Raw genomic sequence first — 24255 nt, 5'->3', positions numbered from 1 at the left:
GAGGCACTGGGGCTGGTTGAATTTGGAGGCATACCCATCACACAACACAACAATACACGTTTCATTCAAATGCACACAACAGTCTATCTAGAATAGACAATTTTTTGACATCGGAAACCAGTCTGCAGAACGTTGATGACATTACGATCAAACCCAGAGGTATATCAGACCACTCACCAGTAGTGTTAACCTACTCCTACCACCAAATGTCCCGTAAGAGGCTTTACCCTATTTACCCCAGATACTTACAAGTCCCGTACATTTGGAAAGAAATCCGCAAAGCCTCAAAATACTTCTTTGCGGAAAACACTGCATCTGTTGGTTCCCCGTCAGTTTTATGGGAAGCTTACAAGACGGTCATTACTTTGGCACCGCATCGTGTACATTGGGAGTTTGTTGCATCTTTTGAGTTTCACTCACGCTTGTTAAGCGGCACTGCAGAATTCCAACACCGACGAACGTCCATGGCAACTGAGTCTTGGCAATGATTTCAGCGCGTTGATCTTCGTCAAGACGTTACACAAGTCAGCGCGTTGATCTTCGTCAGGACATAGCACGCTTACGTCTGATGTCATCAGCAGGCATTTTTATCACCGGGGCAACTGTTCTTAAACAAAACACGAACAAATACGGTGATTTACATCTAAAGACTACACGACATTAAATGCTTCGTTTTTCTTGTTTTCTACAGTTTAACACTACGCAGCAATTTATTCTTCATTTTCTGGTAAACTACAAATAAACACTACGCAACCATTTATTCCTCAAAGTTAGCCAGCTTCTCTTCCTGGTGTTCTACGAAGAAATACTACACGGTGATTACTCTTCATTTCAACGCAAAGGACAACTAATGTGGTGTTTCTTTACAATGTGGTATTTAATTTTTTTTTAAATGATAGGGTATTTTCAAATGATATTAATATGTTAAGAGTCATAGTATAAAAATTATCATTCTATTACCACACAATATATAGTTACACATTTAAAACTTAGTTGATGCATATATACTGTATTTAATTCTGCTAGTTACATTTTCTTAATACAACGTGTAACTATGCAATTTGACCCCCAGCAAAGTTTTTGCAGTCCAAGGGTGATCCTCCCATGCCTTGGGCGAGATGGAAGGAAGAATTTATCACAAACATGAAGGCTATAGATGGCGAACACATGGGGGCAGAAAGAAAGAAAAGTATTTTTTTGCATTGTTTAGGTTCGGAGGGCAAGTTATTTTTAGATCATTGCCTCAAATTACTTCCCAGAGCTATGGAAGCGGTGATAATTTGAATGTGTATAATGAGGCTTTATTAAGAACAGAAAAAAGATTTAAGCCTGTTACAAGTATTGCTTTAAACAGATTCAAGTTCTATACTAGAGAGCAAAAATATGATGAAAGTTTCGATGACTTCCTCACAGGATTGAGATCTTTATCTTTGCATTGTAATTTTGGGTTGTTAACAGATGAAATGATAAGAGATCAAATCATAGTACATGTTAAAAATAAAACAATACAGGAAAGATTATGGGTTTTAGGAAATCCTAGTTTGGCTGAGGCAATTTCAGAAGCAAAGGCATTAGAACAGTCGGAAAAATGGATGGAGGTTGTCAAAGACAATGCAAATAAAAAATGGCAGAGGAGGAGGTTTGTTATATTAAACCAAAAAATGAGAACCAAATGCAACGACAACCCACACGTTTCCAACACAACTATCGAGGAAGTTCGAACACTAATATGTACAGGAATGTTCAAGGGTCAACACGGAACAATGCGGTTTGTTTTAGATGTGGCAATAAGTCTCATTTAGCATCATTTCCGGGTTGTCCTGCAATCAACAAGGAATGTAGGAACTGTGGTAGAGTAGGGCACTTCACAAGTGTATGTCGGGACATTAGACATAATGTCACACCCTCCAGAGGTGCAGTGTCATGTGTTGCGAATAATGAAGTAAACAGGCCTAATCTTGTACATGAAACAGACAAAGTAGATAGATGTTTTGTTGTTTCTATTATTGATGGAGTTCCTGATTATATTAGGAAATAACCTAATGGTGATTTTAGAGTTTGTGGAGTGAACATAGTGTTAATGGTAGATTCAGGGTCCCAGTAGACAATTATCACACATCAATATTTTGTAGAGCAGTTGAACAATTGTGTTTAGAGAATTTAGTACCATCTCACTTTTTGGCTGAAAGTTTTGAAGGCAATCAGATTGAAGTTGAGGGTTACTTTGGAGTGAGAATCTGTTTTAAGCATAGGAGTACTGATATTAAACTGTACATTGCAAGGAAAGGGGTTAATGTCCTGGGATGGCGTGATCAATATAAACTAGGAATTATATTGAATCCAAGAGCAAAAGAACCAGTCACTTTATAGTTCAAGTTCAAGTTCAGGAATTTGTATAGCGCACTACTCACCCAGAGGGTCTCAAGGCGCTTGAGGGAGGGTGGGTGCATTACTTATCGAATAGACAGGTTTTAAGCTGCTTTCTGAAGGAGAGGTGGTTCTGTGTAAGGCGGAGGTGAGTGGGGAGAGAATTCCAGGTTTTGGCCGCTAAGTAGGAGAAGGATCTTCCTCCAGCGGTGGATCTATGGACGCCTGGAATTACGGCGAGGGCTTGATTGGATGATCGTAGTTGGCGGGTGGGTGTGTAGAAGGACAGTCTTGTGTTGAGGCATTCGGGTCCTAGGTCCTAGAGGGCCTTGTGTGCGTGGGTGAGGAGACGGAACATTATTCTCTTGTTGACGGGGAGCCAGTGGAGGTCTTTCAGGTGACCGGAAATGTGAGCTTGACGGGGGATGTCCAGTATGAGTCTGGCTGAGGCGTTTTGGATGCGTTGGAGTTTTTTCTGTAGTTTGGCTGTGGTTCCGGCGTAAAGGGTATTTCCATAATCCAGTCGGCTAGTGACCAGTGCGTGGGTGACTGTCTTTCTTGTTTCGGTGGGGATCCAACAGAAGATTTTTTTGAGCATGCGTAGGATGTTGAAGCATGAAGATGAGACGGCGTTGACTTGTCTGGTCATCGAGAGGGAGGAGTCTAGTATGAAGCCCAGTGAACGTGCGTGATCTGTAGGTATGGGTGCTGTGCCCAGGGCCGGTGGCCACCATAAGTCGTCCCAGGAAGAGGGGGATGATCCTAAAATGAGTACTTCTGTTTTGTACGAGTTTAGCTTTAAACGTCTGTTCTTCATCCATTCGGCTACTTCGTGTAGATTGGATTTGGCGGTGTTTGGGTCTTTGGTGAGGGAGAGGATCAGCTGGGTGTCGTCTGCGTAGGAGATGATGTTGAGGTTGTGTTGTCGCGCGATGGATGTTGGACTCATGTAAACGTTGAAGAGGGTGGGACTGAGAGATGATCCTTGTGGAACGCCGCAGATGACTTCGGTGGCCTCTGATTTGAATGGGGGGAGGCGTACTCTCTGAGTCCTTCCGGCGAGGAACGAGATGATCCAGTCCAGAGCTTTTCCTTGTATTCCGACATTGCTGAGGCGTTGTATGAGGGTGCTATGACAGACTGTGTCGAAGGCGGCGGAGAGGTCGAGTAGGATGAGGGCAACTGTTTCTCCGTTGTCCAGTAGCGTTCGGATGTTGTCTGTAGCTGAGATGAGGGCGGTTTCGGTACTGTGATTGGCTCGGAAGCCAGACTGTGAGGGGTCGAGGGAATTGTTGGATTCAAGGAAGGCGGCGAGCTGATTATTGACGGCTTTCTCAATGACTTTGGCAGGGAATGGAGGAGTGAGATGGGGCGGTAGTTCTTTAAGTTCTTTATGTGATGATACACTATATAATCAGATTGCCACCATTGGTAACAACGATAACTGTAATGATAAAGAGAAGCAATTGGTAAACAGTTACAAGAATGTGTTTTGTGACAAGTTAGGGAAATTAAAGGATTTCTCTCATAGAATAGTTTTAAAGGAAAATGCCACACCTATCAAACAAAAAATTAGGGGAGTTCCAATTAGTGTAGGACAAGAATTGAAGGATATGTTAAAGAATTATCAGATGAGGGCATTATTGAAACTATTGAATCGGCTGAGTGGGTTTCCCCCATAGTTTTGGTCCGCAAACCGGATCAAAAATGGAGAGTATGTGTTGACCTTAGAGCTCTCAACTCTAATATTGTCATAGATTGTCACCCAATGCCAAATATTAACGAAGTTGTATCAATGTTTGAGGGAGCCCAGATATTTTCAATGTTAGATTTGCGATCAGCATACCACCAAATAGAACTTGAGGAGGAGTCAAAGAAACTCACAGCGTTAATTACGCCTTTTGGCCTATACCAATATACGAGAATGCCATTTGGCCTGGCGTCGGCGCGTCAGTGTTCCAAAGAGTGATGTTCCAGATATTTAGAGATTTGGATGAATTTGTCAAATGCTTCCAGGATGATATTTTAATTTTCTCAAGGAACGAAACTCAGCATGTATTTCATTTAGATGAAGTGTTGCAAAAGGTTAGAGAGCCATGGTCTCACATTGAGGGCACACAAATGTTATCTTTTCAAACGTACAGTCGAGTATTTGGGTCACACATTGTCTGGAAATGGAATTGTTCCAAAGAAGACTAATGTAGATGCAATTGTTAAAGCCCCATAATCTATTAATAAGGATCAGTTGTTATCGTTCACGGGTATGTGTGAATATTACAGTAAGTTTGTGGAAAATTTTGCGACTAAAATGGAACCATTGCGGGTTTTATTAAGACAAAATGTGTGGTCAAATGAACAACAGGAGGCTTTTGAATGTATAAAGATGGATATAATTAATGCTCCTACATTGAAACCCATTAGAATGAAGAAAGAGTGCATAATCACGGTGGATGCCAGTTTATATGGTTTAGGGGGCATTCTGTCCCAAAGAGAAGGAAAAGAGAAGTTGTGCGTGGCTTTTGCCTCACCCACATTGAACGAGTGTGAACGGAAATATGCAGCAATTGAGAGAGAATTGCTCGCGTGTGTGTGGGCGGTGGAACATTTTAGGTTATATGTGTGGGGTTGTAGATTTATCCTTAGGACAGACCATAAACCGCTAGTTAATATATTGTCCACAGGTGGCGGTTGGTATTCTTCTGCCAGGATTGCGAGGTTATCATCAAGATTGCAGGAGTACAATTTTAGCACAGAGTATGTTCCAGGAAAGAAAAATGTCACTGCCGATTTTCTATCTCGTCTGCTGTGTGAACAGGACAAGGTGGATGTGGTTAAGGAAGGAGAATTTATTGTGACTATAGCTGATGTGATGGGTGACCATTTTCAAGAGATTACAGAGGAGAAGTGGGACAGTTGTGTCAGGATAGAGGATAGGTGGAGTACTCTTAAAAAATATATAATGGAAGGATGGCCTAAAAAAAATTTAATTAAAGAAGAGCTCTTACCATTTGCAAGGGTGACGGATGAATTGGAATGGGAAAATGGTTTCTTGTTTAAGTCAGGCAAATGTGTTCCACCACAAGGTATGCAGGATGTCATACTCAAGTTGTCTCATAAGACACATCCGGGTATATCTTCTATGAAGAGGTTGATTAGGAGTTTCTTTTGGTGGCCTGGAATGGATGCATTTATAGATAGGACAGTAAGAGAATGTAAGAGTGTGTGTCGAGTAAGAAAATTCTAAAAACTAATGTTCCACCTTTAAAGGTTGTTAAGTGGCCAGACATGCCGAGGCAAAAGTTAGCCTTTGATATTTCAGGCCCATTTAAGAATTTACCAGAAAATTCACAATATGCGCTAGTGTTGATTGATTTCCACTTAAAATGGCCAGAAGTAAAATTTGTACCCAATGCCACTACCAATGCGGTGATTGTTTTTTCAAAGAGATATTTGCTCGAGAAGGTTGTCCTTCTGTGTTAGTTACGGTCAATGGGGTGCAATTGAAATCATTAAAGATGGAGAATTTCTTAAAGGAACATGGTATTACACACAAGTGTATATCAGTATATGAACCACATGAGAATGGCCAGGTGGAACGGTTTAATAGGGTGTTGAAGTCTTATATAACAGATGTGGTGAGAACGCGTGGTGAATGGATGAATGAGTTAAGAGAGAGATTGTGGGTGTATCAAATTACACCCCATACAACAACAGAGCTTAGTCCATTTAAACTACTCAAAGGAAGAGATCCAGCTTCAAAAATGTGTCCATGGTGGTTTAAGAATAAGTGTCAAGGTAAACTGGACATTAAAGAATGTGTACATGATACAGCTAAGAGAGTAGAAGCGAAGCAACACAAGACCATGAGTTGGTACTGTAAAAAATGGAAGGTCAAAACTCATAATTTTGTTGTGGGGGATTGGGTAAGGATTATGAGACCAGGTCTGATGATGAAAGGGTCATGTAAGTTTGGTAAACCTATACAAATCAAAAAAGTGTTTAGTAATTCTGTAATTACTCAAGATGGAAAATTGTGGAATGTAAGAAGAATTGCTAAGTGTAATAATGTTGTTTCTGATTCTAGTTATAGATATAAACCCAAAACAGATGTATATATACAGATATAAACCCAACACAGATGTTTTGGCAATTTAAATACCTCAAACACTAATAATGTGCAGAATAAGAGATGATCCTTGCGATGTTTGCAGGAACCTGGGAAACTGAAACATGAATCAGACGGCACACAATGGGATGTCACAGTCAATGGTCCCAGCCCAACTGGCCTTTGTGACGAGCATGCAGAATCAAAGGCAGATATATTGGAACATGCCTTCAGTCCTGATGGCCCCACAGCCCAATACAGAATAGAAGAAAACAAGTTACTTACCTGTAACTTTGGTTCCCCAGTATTGGTAACTTTCATAGATTCCCATGCTTTGTATCATTCCCCGTCGTCGGAATGGGAGCCTCGGTAGTATAAAAAATCATAGAAACAAAAGAGAAACCTAGGCCTAGGCCTCATCTCATTTTGTATTCTATCCACCTCTTTTTGTGAAAAAGAGACCAAACTTTTGCCAGGACCAATCAGAGCAGCCTCACCCTCTAGAACCTTCCTGAGAGAGCTCAGAGCCTCAGATTTTCGTAGCCGTTGTGCAAACAGCCACTAACTCTGTAAAAGGATGAGCTTTCCCAGGGGAGGTGGGCGGGCGCATGGGAATCTATGAAAGTTACCAATACTGGGGAACCAAAGTTACAGGTAAGTAACTTGTTTTCTTGCCCCAGTATTGGAACTTTCATAGATTCCCATGCTTTGTATCAGAATAGCTAGCAGTACAGCACCATGAACACATTTTGTAAATACATGGCATCACATAACCATAGAAAAATACATAAAGTACAGTAAAAACAAACAAAATGTGCTCACCAGGATGGAGGGATCGTAGGGAAAGCTCACCTCTCAATGAAACAGATTACGCAGGACTGCCTGGCCAACAGCCGCATCATCTCGTCCTGCAGAATCCAGGCAGTAGTGTTTCGTGAAGGTATGAGTACTGCTCCACGTTGCTGCCCTGCAGATGTCTTTAATGGCAACTCCCGAAAAGAGAGCCACAGATGAAGCCACCGACCTCGTGGAATGTGCACGGACTCTGCCGTCCAGCGGCTTGCCCGCTTCCTGATGACAGAATTGAATCGCACTGGAGATCCAGCGGGAAATGCCAGTCTTTGCCAAAGGCAACCCCTTACGAGGTGCACTGTAGGACACAAACAACTGAGTAGACTTCCGAAAGGGACGTGTGCGCTCCAAGTAAAACTTTAAGCACCGTTGAATGTCCAAAGAATGGAGCGTACGCTCCGCAGGTGTAGAAGGATGTGGAAAAAATGTTTTCAGAATCACCGGTTCATTCAAGTGGAACTCAGATGGCACTTTCGGGATGAATTTGGGATTAGTCCGAAGAACCAGACCTTGTTTAGTAAATTGCAGGAATGGATGCACTATGGAGAGTGCCTGAAGCTCACTCACTCGTCTAGCCGATGTTAGAGCTAAGAGGAGTGCTAGTTTCCAGGAGAGGAACTTTAAGTCTGCCTTGTGAACCGGCTCGAACGGAGCTTTCATGAGTTGAGCCAAGACAAGGTTGAGCTGCCACACTGGTGGAGGAGGACGAACTGGCGGATACATCCGGAATAGGCCCTTCAAGAATTGTTTAACCACCCTAGAGGACCATAAGGAAGGACCTGCCGAACTGCGTCGAAACCTTGATATGGCCGCTAGATGCACCTTTACTGATGAATGTGCCAAACCAGACTTAGCCAGAGATAGCAAATACGGCAGCAACTGATGAGGTTGGGAAGTGTAAGGATGGAGACCTTCCCGTTGACACCACAAGCAGAATCTCTTCCATTTTGCCGTGTACGTCTTGTTGGTACTTGATGCTCTGGCATGAGCCAAGACCTCTCTGCATTCTTGAGACAAAGCTAGATGACTGAATTCTCTGTGTTCAGGAGCCACGCCGTCAAGTGGAGGGATCTCGGATCCGGGTGGAAAACCTGTCCCTGACTCCTGGACAAGAGGGACGGAATGGGCCTCAAGTGAATTGGAGGAGCTTGGGAGAGTCGCAGCAGTTCTGTGTACCAGAATTGTCTGGGCCACGCTGGAGCAATTAGAATCATCCTGCAGGGTTCCGCCTTCATTTTCTTGAGAACTCGAGGAATGAGGGGAATGGGAGGAAAAGCGTAAAAGAACGCGCTGTACCAGGCCATCGAAAGAGCGTTCCCTAGGGACCCCCGATGGTGAACCTTGCTTGCGTAGAACCGGCATTTGGCGTTCTCCGGCGAAGCAAAGAGGTCGATGGTCGGCATCCCCCAAACTGAGAACACTCCGTCGAGAATGGATTGATTCAACTCCCACTCGTGAGTCACTTCCGTCTGGCGACTCAAGGCGTCCGCCTTGACATTGAGAGTTCCCGCCAAGTGCTCGGCTCTCAGAGTGATGTTGTTGTGAATTGCGAAATCCCAAATCCGTTGAGCTTCTGCGGACAGAGTCTGCGATTTGGTGCCTCCTTGTTTGTTTACATAGTGCATGGCCGTCGTATTGTCCGTCCGGACCAGCACTGAGCGATTGCCCACTCTGGGTAGAAAAGCTTGCAAGGCCAACCGAATGGCTGTCAGCTCCAGGAAATTGATATGGCACTGCCGCTGTCCTGGACTCCAATGGCCACTGACTTGAAGCTCTCGGAGCACTGCACCCCAGCCTTCCAACGAGGCGTCCGTGGTCATCACCATGGGTGAAGGAGAAATCCTGAATGTTAGGCCTTGGGCGAGATTGCTTTTCTGAAGCCACCATTCGCTCGCTGTTCTCATTGCTGATGTTACGACAACCCTGTCGTCGAACGACCCCTCTGCTTGGCGCCATTGCTTGTCCAGCTCCTCCTGTAGAGGACGCATCCTTAGCCTGCAATGCGGTACTAATGGTATGCAGGAGGACATCGATCCGAGAAGGGATTTGTATTGGCGGACCGATAGGACCTTGCTGCGGCAGAGTAGTTGAGCCGAAACCATCAATTTTTGTTGTCGCTCTTCTGAGGGACGAGCCGTACAATGCGTGGTGTCCAGCACGGACCCCAGGAATCTTGCAGATTTGGAAGGCAGGAGGACTGACTTGTGTTCGTTCAACTGAAGGCCCAGGCAGCGGAACAAATGGAGGCAAGTAGACACGGCTTGCGAAGCGTCCTGGAAAGATGGTGCCTTGACGAGCCAGTCGTCCAAGTAAGGGAAAACTTCGAGAGATTGTCGTCGAAGGAAAGCTGCCACCGGTGCCAATACTTTGGTGAACACTCTCGGTGCCGATCGAAGGCCGAATGGAAGCACTTTGAACTGGAAATGGCTCTTTCCCACTGTAAAGCGAAGGTATTGTCTGTGAGCTGGGTGTATTGGAATATGGAAATATGCGTCTTCTAAATCCAGCGACGCCAAGTAGTCGCCTGGATTTAAGAGAGGAAGAATTTCCTGGAGAGTGACCATCCTGAAGGAGAGCTTTACGAGATAGGTGTTGAGCTCCCGAAGATCGAGGATGGGACGCCAAGTGTCTTTCGTCTTCCGCACTAGGAAGAATCTTGAATAGAACCCCCGGCCCCTCTGAGAGAGCGGGACCGGTTCTATTGCTCCTTTGAGGAACAACTGGTGGGCTTCTAGATGTAGTAATCCTAGATGTCCTGAGCGGATGGCGCCCGGAGCTCGTGTTGGAGGAAAGTCGTGAAACTCCAACGTATGGCCACTCTTCACTATGTTGAGGACCCATTGGTCCGATGTTATTGACATCCAACTGTCCAGACAAAGGGATATCCTGCCCCCCACTGATGTGATCGGGAGGGGAGGAACAGCAGGTAGAGCCGGGAGGCCGCTATTGTCGTTTGGTGTTGTCACGGCCTTGTCGCTGTTGACGGCCTCGCGGAGGGTTGCGAGAGAAAGATGCTGATTGCCCTTGTCGCTGATTCGAGTAATTGGGTTTATATGACTGGGAAGACTGCGAGGAAAAACGTTGTTGGTTTCCTCTGTAAGATGTAAATCCTCTCCCTCGTGCGCCCCTAAAGGGGACCTTGCGATAGGTGAGAGAGCCCAAGGACTTTGCTGTGTCTGTGTCCTTCTTAATATTCTGTAGGGTATCATCCACATGCTTCCCGAACAGCATCTCCCCATCAAAAGGGAGGTCTAGGACTCTGTTCTGGACCTCCTGACGAAACCAGGTGGCCTTCAGCCAACCCTGACGCCGTAAGACGGCGGAGCCGGCCAAGGCCCGGAAGGCCGTGGAAGCAATGTCCATTGCGCAGTCAATCACTTCTGCAGACGATTTCTCTCCTTCCGCCAGCACCTTCTTGGCGTCCTCCTTAGTGGGCTCAGGTAATAGGTCCACGAAGGGTTCCATGTCGCACCACATCTGGCGGTCGTAACGGCCTAAGATGGCAAGGGCATTCGCCGCTCTAACCAGTAAGCTGGCCATAGAGGAAAATCGTTTTCCAACATTATCCAGACGTCTGCCGTCTTTGTCCGGAGGAGTGGTCAACGGTGTGGACGGATTCTTTGACTTGCTTTGTGCCGCCTGAGAAATCACCGAGTCAGGCTTTGGCTGACCAATAAGGCAAGCTGGACTGCCTTCAGGAGCTTTATATTTCTTCTCCAGTCTGGGGAGGACTGGAATCACCGTGGCAGGACTCTGCATGATCTTCATGCCCTCCTCCCATACATGCTCTATAATGGGAATAGATTTGACAGAGCGTTGGTGTTGTTCCTTAAAGTCATAAAGGAAACATTCCGATTCCTCTCTTGAAATAGGTAGTCCAAACCTCTTAGCAGCCCGTTCCATCAGATGATGAAAACCCCCTATATCCACCGGAGGGGAGATGGAAGTGTCACGACCAGCAGCATTTGGGTCTTGCGGGTCAATGTCCCCCTGATCCGGGTCAGGGTCCTGTAAAGGATCCATCAAGGGATCCACTGGAACAACCTCCTCATCCGAAGAGGTATCCTGATGGGCATCGGGCAGTGGTACGGGATCTGGTGTGGGAACCCGGGCCAAAGGTGTCACTGGCGGTGGTGTGGAGGGTACCACCGGAACACTAGTAGCCGGCTGCACTTGCGGCTGTGGTGGAAGTGGAAAAAACGTAGTCTGTCCGGAAGGGTCTGACGGAAACCTTTTACGATAATCCTGAAGCATGTCCTGAAGATCCGAAATGAGAGAGGAGGGCATGGCTACCATGCCTTGTCCCAAACTCGGCGGATGTCGCTCTTCCACAACATAAGGATGTAGTTGTTGGCCACCTGCCTGGTCGAAATACTCCTCCGTGTCCGTCTCCTGCAACTTTACGTTCAAGTCCGAGGGACTATAGGCAGGTCCATAATTGTCCTGAAACTCATCCTCGTCAGACTCATCATCTAACAGCATTGTCGGTAGATGGGAAGAGACTCGTCGCGGAGACGTCATCTCCGGCGTGATTTTCATTCTCTGAACTGGAAAATGCAATTTTTGGACCGTCGACGGTCTCGTCGACGACGCCGTCGTCGTCGGAGCATCAGTTACTGTAACCGTCGACTGCACCACAGCCTTCGTCGACACAATCCTCGTCGTCGATGGGACCACCGTCGACGGTCTCGTCGACGAACTCGTCGTCATTATCATCGTCGTCGACGTGGAAGCCGTCGTCGTCGACGTCGTCGACGTAGTCTTCGTCGTCGTTGCGGCCGTCGACAGCGGCCTGCTAGTCGTCGTCGACGTGGAAGCGATCATCGTCGACGAGCTCGGAACCTTGAACGTCGACGAAGTCGTCGTCGTGGACACCACTACCGTCGACGAGCCCGTCGACGGAGCCACAGAAACAGCGGGAACTTTAGCCAAAGTCACAGCCGTCGACGTACCTGGTGTTCTCGTCGTCGACGGACGCTGTTTTTTCTCCGGCCCAGATCCTGACGTGCCAGTAGAGTGTTTATCACTGGGCTTGATCTTTTTGGACGGAGGAGAAAGGATCACCACCTCCTTTTTGTCCTTTAAGGCTGGCACCACTGCTGTAGCCTGTCCCTGCCTCTCCTTTACACTTTCGTGAGGAGATTGAAGGGGACCAGCCCTCTCAGACCTGTCAGAGATCTTGTGAGGGGCTTTAAGAGGGGGCTCAGATGTCGAAGAACCAGGGGGAGACCTACCCCTCTTCTTTGATCTTTGCGAGGAAGCAGCAGACACGGAATCCTCCTCATCCGAAGAGAGCACCTCCTTGCGTGTCTTCATCTTCTGAAGCCAGGTAAGTAGCCGGCCTTCTCTGTCCCGAAGAGTCTTGTTCGAGAAAGTCCTGCAGATCTTGCAGTCTGTGGCCTTGTGGTCAGGATATAAGCAATAGATGCAATTATCGTGCTTATCCTCCACAAAAAGACGTTTTTTGCCACAAGAGGCACAGGACCTGAATAAGGCCTTCTTCTCCTTGTCAGACATGACGATTTGAAGCAGAAACTTGAAGAAATAAGTAGAAAAACAGTGAAAACTGAGCAGAGCTCAGTGGAGACTCCCTAGCACAACGTGCGGTAGAAAAATCTGAGGCTCTGAGCTCTCTCAGGAAGGTTCTAGAGGGTGAGGCTGCTCTGATTGGTCCTGGCAAAAGTTTGGTCTCTTTTTCACAAAAAGAGGTGGATAGAATACAAAATGAGATGAGGCCTAGGCCTAGGTTTCTCTTTTGTTTCTATGATTTTTTATACTACCGAGGCTCCCATTCCGACGACGGGGAATGATACAAAGCATGGGAATCTATGAAAGTTCCAATACTGGGGCAATGCCAAATTCTCAACAAATTCAGGATTTCAACAAAATTCTTCAGTGATTAATAAGGATTTTTCACAACTTGCATCTACACTAGGAGTTTCTACTGGACTGAATCAGACTCAATGACTGTGCCTGAGACGGGAGAAGGATTGCATGCTTGGTGCAGTCCTAGAGGTCACCCAGAGCGGCCCTTTTGTTGAAGAAGTAAATGGTAATCCAGCATCTCTTTTAATCAATAAATGTCCTACACGTTCCACAGTCAGACTGACGGGAGCTCCCAACCCACCCCTCTTGGGAAAGTAGTGCAGGTTTAATTTGATTTGATTTGATTTATTATTTTATAGAGCGCGCGAATGCCCGAGGGCATCTTGGCGCTAAGACATAAGAAGGTTTTCTGGCCTGATCAAGCCCTCTAGCAGACTACCGTGAAAAGCCAGGTTTTCACTGCTTTTCTAAAAGAAAGCAGGGATGGACTGTTTTTTATAGAAATTGGAAGCAGGTTCCAAACTTTTGCTGTATGTAGAAGGAAACTTCTGCCTCCCCATCTGGCTCTTTTGAATCTGGGCACCAGGATCAATTTGGCTTGACTGGAAAAAAAGAAGCCTGGAGGGTTCATACTGTTTCAGACGGGTCTTTAAGAACTGAGCGCCAGACCCCTGGAGTGCCTCGTAGGCCAGACACAGTAATTTAAATTGAATCCTTTTGACGATAGGGAGCCAGTGCAGGGATTTTAAATTTATGGGTAATTGGCTCGTGTTTAGGAATGTCTAGCACCAGCCTTGCAGCTGCATTCTGCAGGCGCTGAAGTTTTGATAGAATTTGCAGCTTAGCTCCGGCATACAGGGCATTCCCATAGTCTATCCTAGACAGGGCAAGGGCAGTTACCATCTTTTTCCTGGCATCCTTTGGGATGAAGGGCAATAGTTTTTTAATCATTTTTAAAATGAACCAGACTGCCGAAGCCAATTTACTGGCCTGGGCGTCGAAGGAAAGATTGATATCTAAGGTCATACCCAGATTTTTGACCTTCTCTGCTGGAACCGAACAGCTGCCCAGGCTATCAGGCCACCACTCCGGGGACCAGATGTTTGAATCACCCCCTAGCACCAGAACCTCACTTTTATCTCCATTCAATTTCAGACAATTGGTGAGCATCCATTGACTGACTTGTACCATGCAGGATCTGAATTTCTCCGCTGTCTCTTTCACATCCTTGCTAATAGACACCACAATCTGGGTGTCGTCGGCGTAAGACACCGGTGTGAAGCCAGCTGCCCTAATGATTTCAGCTAATGTGGCTACATACAAATTAAAAAGGGTTGGACTTAAAGAGGACCCCTGGGGCACTCCGCAAGGGGAACTGAAAGTTTTTGAACTAGCTTCCCCCAGCTCGACTGAACAAATTCTGTTGCACAGATACGAGGCTAGCAGAGCCCGTGCCGAGCTGTTAACTCTAGCCTCGGTTATTTCTAATAAACAACTAATGAGCTGTCAGCAAATGTTCCCGTACAAATTGGGTCAATTATGAATGGCCAGAAACTTAAACTGTGATTAAGATCCAGTTATTATGTTAGGGAATAACCTTGTAAAATGACTTGTGGCTTTTAGGGGAAAAGTCACAATTAATTATTCATTTTGTAGGTGTGGTTTACTTAACTACATTTTGTTGTGCCATGTTTTCATGAACATTCATTGGTTGCTGTCATTTTTACCTCATCATGAACCATGTCAATAATGTGTTCTCTCTGTCTTAAAACTTATAAAATGTACTGTTTTGGGATATTTCCTGGAATTGTTTTATTTTACAGTTTTCCTATAGTCAAACTACATGTCAGTCCTCTTACTGATTTTGTACTTAAGAACTTTTCCTTGATTTTTACTTAAGCAAATTCTATGCCAGTTTGCTATTTGATATTATAGAAACAGTTTTTCTTATTTCGTAGCACACATTTGTTGTGGTGGTCTGTCTATTGACTTTACAGATAGAGTTATTTCTGAGTCTGGCTTTTGATATACTTTAGAGGATACCTTTATGTGATCCTCCTGCAAATATTATGATAATTATTTCTCTGACTGAGTAACCATGTTTATGCTTTCAGTAATTATTTGAAACCTTTAATATAGCTTTGAAGCTTGTTGTAGCTCCAAAGGCAATGGCCTTTATCAAGGGAGCGATCCTTTAATGGGCAGTATTGCCTGCTACGGCTAACTATAAGGTCATTACACTGTTTGCCCCATGAGGGCAGAATGTGTTCATTAATAAAACAACGGTGTCCCAGAGACCGAGGGGGTTGAAACACCGCCGGTACTCTGAAACCTTTGTTTCATAGCTGTTGCTGTGAATGTTCAACAGTTAACAGCTGCATGCAGGACCATGGCGGTTAATTGTTGAAAATTTACAGCAATAGCTGTGAAAAGAGGCTGAAGTCAGCCCCTGGTTCTCCCTGGGCTCGGCTAAACTGCTTGTCATCATTCAGGTGAGCCGGAGAGATGCAAGAGATGAGCAGAACCCCACCTCCTTCCTAGACGCCAGTGACACTGCGAGGAGGAAGGGGGGGAGGCTCTTGTGTGCCCTGCTGCAGGCTCTATCCTCTGCCTTCTCCTGCCCAATCCATATATTTTGGAGAGGCAGGGGAAAGAGAAAGGCAGAGGCTGTGTTTTAGGACATTGTGATGTTGAGAGCAGCGGGCCTATATCCGTTTTTAGAGGCTGCTGCTGCTCCGTTGACTTCAATGGAGGTCTCAACATTTCAATATTCTAAGCTTTGTCTTGCGAAGGATTTATTCCAAATTAAAGTCCTTGGGTCGCCGTCCTGTAGGGCTCACAAGACACTGACCCTCCGCATCACACCTTTAAATAATTTATAAATTCAAAGCGCCAACACATTGATGCCTTGTTGCTCCCATTGGTCAGCATTCAGTGAGCCACTACTCGCACATAAACGTTGCGATGAATTAGCACATTATTTTGCTACTAAAGTGGCCAAAATCTACTCCTTGTTTCAGCAGGTTGACCCGGTACCACTCCTCCCTCCCCCTCTTGTGATGACTAGGCTTGAGGAGTTTAATCCGCTCGACTGCTCGACACTGCAGTTACTGCAGGGAAATCTTAAGTCCGGGTCCCCCGCCGATGCTGCTCCCCGTACCATTCTTAAGAGGGTATCAGAGACGGTGGCGCCAGTCATTCAGGAGGTAATTCATTCTTCCATGGCATCGGGTCTTGTTCCACCTCCTTGGAAGCAGGCGAGTGGAAGGCTATTTTAAAAAAAAAACGAATCTAGACCCGGAGGACTGGACAAATTATCGCCCCATTTCCTTGCTGCAGGGCATTAGTAAGCTGGTGGAAAAACATGCGAACGCTATACTTTCCACCTTCCTGGAAAACCACAAATCCTTACACCCCACCCAGACGGGCTTTAGGCGCAAACAGGGCACAGAGACCGCCCTCATTGCAGTGGTCAAAGAAGCCAGGAAAACTGTGGATGCTGGAAGCTGTGCAGCCATCATCCTATTAGACCTAAGCGCAGCCTTCGACACTGTCAATCATACAGTCATGATTCAAACGTTAAGTGACATAGGGGTATCTGGTGTGGCCCTGAAATGGCTTCATTCCTTTCTCACGGACAGAACTTTTGCTGTCTTTGAGGAGGAGGTAATTTCAACCCAGATGCCCCTGCACTGCGGCGTCCCCCAGGGAGCCTCCCTCAGTCCCACCAGTTTAACATCTACATGAGGCCGTTGGCTGAGGTGGTTTTGCCCAGGGGGGTGCAACTGGTCACCTATGCCGATGACACCCAGTTAGTAATTTCACTCTGGTCAGGGCTCTGCTTGTAATAATCTCTCTGCATGCCTAAGTGAAGTACTCGATTGGATGGACGAGTCCTTCCTGAAGCTTATGGTACAAAAACCGAGGTCATGATGTTGGGGCACAATGCACCCACTACTGTGGATGCTTGGTGGCCTAGCAGCTTTGGCCAGCCCCCTTCCCACAAGAAACAAATTAAGAGTTTAGGTGTCTGGCTAGACCCACCTCTTAGTTTCCTGGTTCAATCTCGTAAGGTGGCAACCACCTGTTACGCCCTAATAAGATTAATAAGAAAGATTCTTAAGCTTTGAAGCCAGGCGCCTCCTGGTGCAGGCCCTGATCCTATTGCGGCTGGATTACGCGAATGCAGTTTATCTGGGTGCCCCTCAGGGAACGATTAAAATCCTGCAGACAGTCCAAAACTGTGCGGCTCGTCTGCTGTTGGACATCCCTAGGAGGAGCTTGACTAAGCCAGCATTACGTCAACTGCACTGGTTGCCAGTGCGACAAAGGATTTGGTTCAAGGCTATGACTATTGTGCATAAGTCGATGATAGATTCCGGACCTGCCTTGATACAACCTATGTTCAAACTCCATCAAACTCCACGGACTTTAAGGTCCAGCAATAAGAAATTTCTGAATGTCCCTAGGATCAAAAGGACCCGTATGGGTGGCAGACGTTTTTCCCTACAGGCTGCGAAATTTTGGAACCAGCTTCCCGATGCCATCCGATTGGAAGTTAACCATCTGAGGTTCAGGAAACTTTTAAAGACCTTTTTGTTTTCCTGAACCGTTGAGTAATGACTAGGTTGTCTAATGCGCTGGGATGCCTCCGGGTAGTCATGCGCTATATAAGTGCGTATTCATTCATTCATTCATTCGAACTCTGCATCAGCTTGAGCTAGAATTGCAGTTACTCAGAGAACATGGTTTGGAAAAATCTAAGAGTCTGGTTGAATTATTTATGAATGGTGGACAGAATTATGTACAAGGACTTTAACATGCCTTTTGTGAACCAGATTGTTTTGATATGCAAGTTTCATGGGATCTAAATGGAAAGATGGGGGTTATGAAAACGTGGACTGGGTTGTTAGGGTTTGTTCTCTGACACTGTGGGTGCACTCCATATTCACAGAGACATTTCCCAGCAAAGGATCGTGGTTCTTGAACCAAAAAAAGTATTTATTCATAACCAGAGTTGCTTGGCAATGGCGTCCAGAGAACAAGAGATTCTTTTGTTTTGGAAGTTCAGGACGGTTATTTGGAAGATGGGATGAAATGTGATCGTCTGAAGCAAAACTATTTCTTTACTTCCTTTCAAGATATTCTGGTGATGACCAGGCAGTGCAGCGTGGCTGCCACCCTCGGAGGAACAAAATATAATATAACTGTCAGGTAAGGATTCCTATAACTCTAAGTTTCCTTTTCCCCTGTTTCTTCTTTCTCTATTCCCTTTCTTAATCTCAGTTTTTTTTGTCTCTTCAACTTCAACATTTGACTCCCTCTGTGCACTATTCTTGTTGTTATCAAACTTCTGATAATCACCTGATGGAGCAACATTCCTCCTGGAACATGTTGGGAGTGTAGTGCAGGTCCTGTTCCTTTTTAGGTCTCGCTGAGCTAACGCACATGCGTTGCTCTGTGAGAGTTTAGTAAGGGGTTTTCAAAAGTGCTCCCAAAGGCTGCAGGCGGATGAGATACAGTGCATGTGCGCTATGCGCGTGCACCATTCGTCAGCCTGCTGCCATTGGGAGCACTTTCACGGCCGCTTTGTTGTTCTCAGTGAGCCGCGTGGCACTGAGAACATTAAAGTGGCCGCGACAGTGCTCACCATTTGCCACCCCCTCCCTTATACCACTTCCTGCTTGTGCTGTTCTCGTCTCTGTCCTCGTATGCTGTTCCTTCACCACCCTTTTTCGACGATCCCTCCCTTCCGAGTGAACTGACCGTTTCTTTCACCCTCGCCAGCCCCTTTTCTCGCTCGTTTCTGTGCTTCTCCCTCCTTCCTCACCAGCATATTTCCTCTTGTGGCCTGCCGCCCCTCTGCCCTCCTTCCTCGTATTCTGTTACCCGTCCTTCCCTCATCCATTGTTACTCTGCCCCGCTTTCTTATGATGCCCTGGTACGCCTCTTAGGATTTCGATCAGCGCTGGGCTTTTTTCAACAGCCGAGTTCGCATCTCTTAAGACCCATCTTCTACGGCACTCTCTTTCTGCACCCCAAGCTGTCATGTTCTTATCTAGGTCCCTAATCTAAATTGCCCGATTCATGCCCGATAACGGATTCAATCATTCAAACCCCTATGTGGACATTAGAATCAAGCCCATATTAGAGTAAGAGTTGACGCACTCCTTACATGGCGTTTCCTCTTCCACCAAGCCCCTAGAAAGTACAAAACTGGCTCTGAGACAAAATCAGCCCACTGTAAGTCCCGGGGAATTTTACCCACGTCTTCAGTATTGATTTGTACCCGACCCATGGAGAGATAGACGCACTTCGTGCATATAGTGACGTTAATATGTCCACCCTTGACATTAATATGTCTACCTTGATGTTAACCTGTCTACATTGACGTTAACATGTCTACATTGACGATAACTTGTCCACCTCTTGACATCAAGCCAGGCACCTGTACAGTATAAATATGCCCAGGTTTTTCCAGTAAAACACACGGTGGTATTCATGGAGCAGATCGACCGTCTTCACGCCCGATGTCCTACTGAAGCTGAAGGAAGGCGACGCTCCTGTCCGACGCACTGGGATAGACGCTGTCTTTTCTCCAGCCGAGAAATCCAGCTCCGGTGTTTCCCGACTGCTCTCGCGGGAAGCCGGGAGATCGAGTTCCGAGTGAGATACAAGTCCTCTCGCATTCTAGATAAGGTATGGAGCTGATTAGACGCTGAGAGAATTCTTGGTTTTATAAATTTTTAGCAAAACGATTTAACTTAAAGTACTTCTCACTTACTTCAACCCAGTACTAGACTTAGGTTAGGTACACCGGGGTAGGCGTAACTTAGAAGCACCAGTTGAGGAAGTTTCGTATTTTATTACAGTATATATTTTAAACCGTCTTAGATGCATCATATGGCTTAGAAACTATATTATGCTTTTACAATATTATTTTATGCTACTCTTTGTACTGTACGCACTTTACTTTATGACAAGTATTGCGATCGTAGCAATTCACTTCTCATGTACGAGAAAACAGACTGTTTAATAAATAGCATCTTTTATTGAAAACGCCCGTCTCTCTTTCTCTAATATTCTGGTGAAACTAAGCATGCACGAACTTACTGAGTGAAACATCCCCTCTATTGTTTTTCACGACTCTGGAGATTCCCTCATAACTCATGGAGATGCAAAGTTGTCATGTTGTATGGTTGTCAGAAACTAATTCCTTCCTGTCTAAGTAGGAGGCGTAAAACCCTCTTGCACATTCGAGAAAGTTTCTAGTGACCTCTGAGCTAGCTGGTAAACACTTAAGTCTAATATAGTCAGCAGAGACCTAGGTGACCTCAGTTCCAGGTCTACACTGGTGTCTATATTATTCCAATGCGCAGATGCCTATTGGGAATATAGGAACTACACTACAAAGCTACCCACGTAGTGTTATTTAGCGCTCCCTCCTCTGCCCACTAGTCTGTGAGCTACCAGCATTCCACCGCCCTCCGTAGGCGGGGCTGTCTCTGTGCCCGACTCTCTCTACTGCTGCCAGTTTCTCTGGTATTTTGTGGCCACAGGGCGTGTGCGCCGCTACCCAGTGAGCTGTCTCTGTGCTTGGCAGTCTGTCCCTCAAACCCCTCTTAACTCTGCCTCTTCGTGGTCACGGGATTGTTTACCCTCTCCAACCGTCCTGTCTCCGTCTCTAACTATCTCTAAAAGCCCCGCCTCCCCCTCCGCTTTCATGCTACCCACAGTTGGGACATTATTCATGTCCAGGACGCTTGGCTGAAATATCCCCCCTCGTGACATCAGCGTGTTGTGTTCTTCAACCCGCCCCCTCCCGAAACACACACAGTCCCTTTCACACTCCTCCCACACCAATCCCCTCCCGTGGTATTGAAATAGATAAAGAAGCCCCACCTCTAAAGCCTCCTGTAAAAAGAAATGACATTTGCTATGCGTGACTGCGTTGTTACCCAGCTCTTATTCCAAATTATATGACGTTGAGTGGAATCGTGTGGCATTGTGTAGTATGGATTGGACTTGCATTACTTTAGGCGGGCAAGGGTCCATTGGACTGCCTGAATTAGTGGTAAGCACCTCTTGCCGAATTTACCTGCTGTAGGAGGGATGAAATGGAACAGTGTGAATTGGGCTGATTGTTCCGCTAGATTTGTTAGGTGTGAGAGAGCCTGGGCTGCGTTATCTGGGTGGTGACTTTTAAAGGAATCATAAACTTAGGATACCTTGTTGACAAAGAGTTCACCCAATGTGTTACGACATTGCTTCCGAACTATTGTTTCCAATTTTTTATAGTTTTTTTTACAGTGGCAAAGAGAGCTTTACTAGAATTTTTTGACTCATTGATTTTTTGCACAAAGTATTTGCTTTTTTCCGTCATTGTTAATTTTTTATAGCTAGCTAGGACTGCTTTATATTCCTGTTTGAGCTTGGTGTCGTGATTGGTTCTCCACTTTTTCTCTGCCCTTCTGCACGTCTGTTTCTGTGCCTTCAGTGCTTCTGAGAACCATGGATGTGAGGGGGTTTTCCCTTTGAAAGTCACTCTCCTTTGTGGGAAGTGACCTGAACTGCGGCATCCAACCACCCATTAAATTGCTTACAGGCTGTATTGCTGTCCGCATCAAGAACTGGGTAGGATGAGCGGAGTGTGTCAAGAAGAGCCTGAGGGTTGACTTTTGACCAGTCGGGATATGTAGTGTTCCTAAAAATTTCAGCGGGCCTCCCTGTGTCTTCTTTAATTTCTAATAGGAAGAAGACCAGCTTGTGGTCTGACCATGGAACCTGGAGAGTGCCAATTTTGTTTAGGCTCATGAGGTGAAAATACCATCTAAGGTATGGCCAGCACAATGAGTGTCGGGTATACCTTTTGGTCCAAGGCAAAGTTTGCCAATGCATCCTTGAATGAAGCTACCTTGGGATCAGAAGTTTTCTCCAAGTGTAGGTTAAAGTCTCCTAGAATTGTGTAGTCAGGGCCTATCACACTAGATTCTAAGAACGGACTTCGTAGCTCAATTAGAGGCGTTTTGGCACTGGGTGGTCTGTAAATTAATAGGCCATTGAACGTGTAATTGTTTGTGATCTTAATCTGAAAGATCAGGGTTTCACAGTCCGGGTTACTCCCTTTTTCTGAACTCTTGATTCTAAGCCCCTCTTTTGCTATGATTGCTAAACCTCCCCCGCGTTTCATTTTCCTGTTGGCTCTATAAATGGAGAAGCCCTCGGGGATAGCCAAGGTCAGATCAGCATCCGAGGCTTCATCTGCCCAGGTTTCCGTAACAAATAGTAGGTCAATTTTTTGGCTTTCAATCAGTTCCGCTGTGTGGATGTTGTGTTTAACCAAGAACCTGACATTGATTAAGCCAGCCTTGATAGTGGTGTTTCTATGATTTGGTATCTTGGACTGGTTTTGGGGCAGGTTTGGGTCCCCGATAGATGCGAATGCAAAAGCGCGCGAGCAGGATGGACAGTTTTTAACTTCCTTCTGTAACTCGATAATGGGACATTTAGCACTGGGCCTTAGCGATAGGAGCTCCTGGCTGGAGTAAGTCAGCTGCCCTCTGTCAGGAAGATTTTGGGCAGGGAGTGTGGCCCTTGGCCCGGACGGGCGCAGACGGGCTTGCCTTAGGCGCGCCTTTGGCGCGCCCGCTGCGATCGTCCGCTGCGCGGTCGAGAGTGTGATGTCATTTTTTGCTGTTCAGGGTGGGATCGTCCGGCCAAATGCACCGTCACCCAGCACCTTCCCTAAGATGGCGGCAAAACTATCAATCAGTTTCCCCTCCCAGTGCCTGATAGGCTGCAGAGGGCAAGGCCACTAAATTAAATGGGTAAGGGTAAGTGGGATGTGCAAAATGAGCAATGTGAGCAATATTACAACAACAATTTTAAATTTTAAAAAAAAAAATCTTTGAGCTGCTCCCGGCTTCCGCCTCAGGAGACAAGCGCTCTGTCAATGAAATGCGCTGCTGAGGAGGCGCCTTAAGAACTGACTGGGGGTGGGATCGTCCGGCCAAATGCACCGTCACCCAGCACCTTCCCTAAGATGGCGGCAAAACTAGCAACGAGCATAATGATGGATTCAACCCAGATCTCTTGACTGGGGGTGAATGTTTTGATTTGTTCTGCATTCCGTCCATCAATTGTGTGTCTTTTGCTCTATTATCATTGCAGCACATAAATTCTATACAAGAATTCCGATGGTTCAATTAATAGTGAAACTGCTAATGATATGTTTTTTTAATTTGATATCGCACACAAGGTACCCCTAAGCAGAAACTACTTTAAGGAGAAATTTAGGATTGGTACGTAGAACCCCTCTGTCTTTGTGAAGTTGAAAGAAAGGCTCTTGTATAGGTAATGCCTGAAGTTCATCAACTCTCCTTAGTGAGGTTATCGTTATGGGGAAAGCAACTTTCCATGACAGGAATTGTAACGGACATGTGTGCATTGGTTCAAAAGGCGGGCCCATTAGCCTGGTAAGGACTATGTTTAAGTTCCACTCTGGAGCAGGGGGAATACTTGGCGGTATAACCCTTTCTAATCCTTCCATGAAGGCTTACATCACTGGTACTCTGAAGAGAGATAGGTGTTGTCTATTTTGCAAGTATGCAGCTACGACTCCCAGGTGTAAACAAATGGATGTGTAAGTGAATCCACATTGCTGTAAATGCAACAGTTAACAAATGATGTTCTGCACAAACGCATCAAGATGATTGATATTGTTGTTGTTACAATATGCAACAAAACGTTTCCATTTGCTGCATAACATGCTCTAGTAGTAGGCTTTCTAGCTTCCTTTAGAATATTCATACAGTCTGATGGTAGTTGTAAATAACCAAACTCTATGACTTCAGGAGCCAAATCGCTAGGTTGAGTTCTCTGTGAATTGGATGTCTGATTTCTCAATGGCTCTGAGTAAGGAGACTAGATGTGAGATGTAGCTTTTGATGTGGAACCACTGAGAGTTCTAAGGATGAGAGTACCACGGTTGACGAGAACATGTGGGGGCTATTAAGATCAATGTGAGGGACGTTTGTCTGAGCTTCCGAACTAGTAATGGAATTAGCAGGAAAGGCGGAAAAGCATAAGCAAATATCCCTGACCAA

The 24255-nt window shown here is 45.8% G+C and overlaps 1 long non-coding RNA gene across 1 annotated transcript in view; it reads right to left on the bottom strand.

The window, feature by feature from the left end:
* LOC144806313 (uncharacterized) overlaps positions 1–24255 on the bottom strand; it is a 396943-nt gene that overhangs the window by 62236 nt on the left and 310452 nt on the right. Inside the window, exon 2 of the long non-coding RNA XR_013605760.1 lies at positions 421–602. This is a non-coding gene — a long non-coding RNA (uncharacterized LOC144806313). The remainder of the gene's footprint in view (positions 1–420; positions 603–24255) is intronic.

The sequence above is a fragment of the Lissotriton helveticus genome, assembly GCF_964261635.1.
Source record: "Lissotriton helveticus chromosome 1_1 unlocalized genomic scaffold, aLisHel1.1 SUPER_1_unloc_61, whole genome shotgun sequence".
NCBI lineage: Eukaryota > Metazoa > Chordata > Amphibia > Caudata > Salamandridae > Lissotriton > Lissotriton helveticus.
The sequence above is the reverse complement of the archived record's forward strand: the minus strand, read 5'-3'. Positions and strand labels throughout refer to the sequence as shown.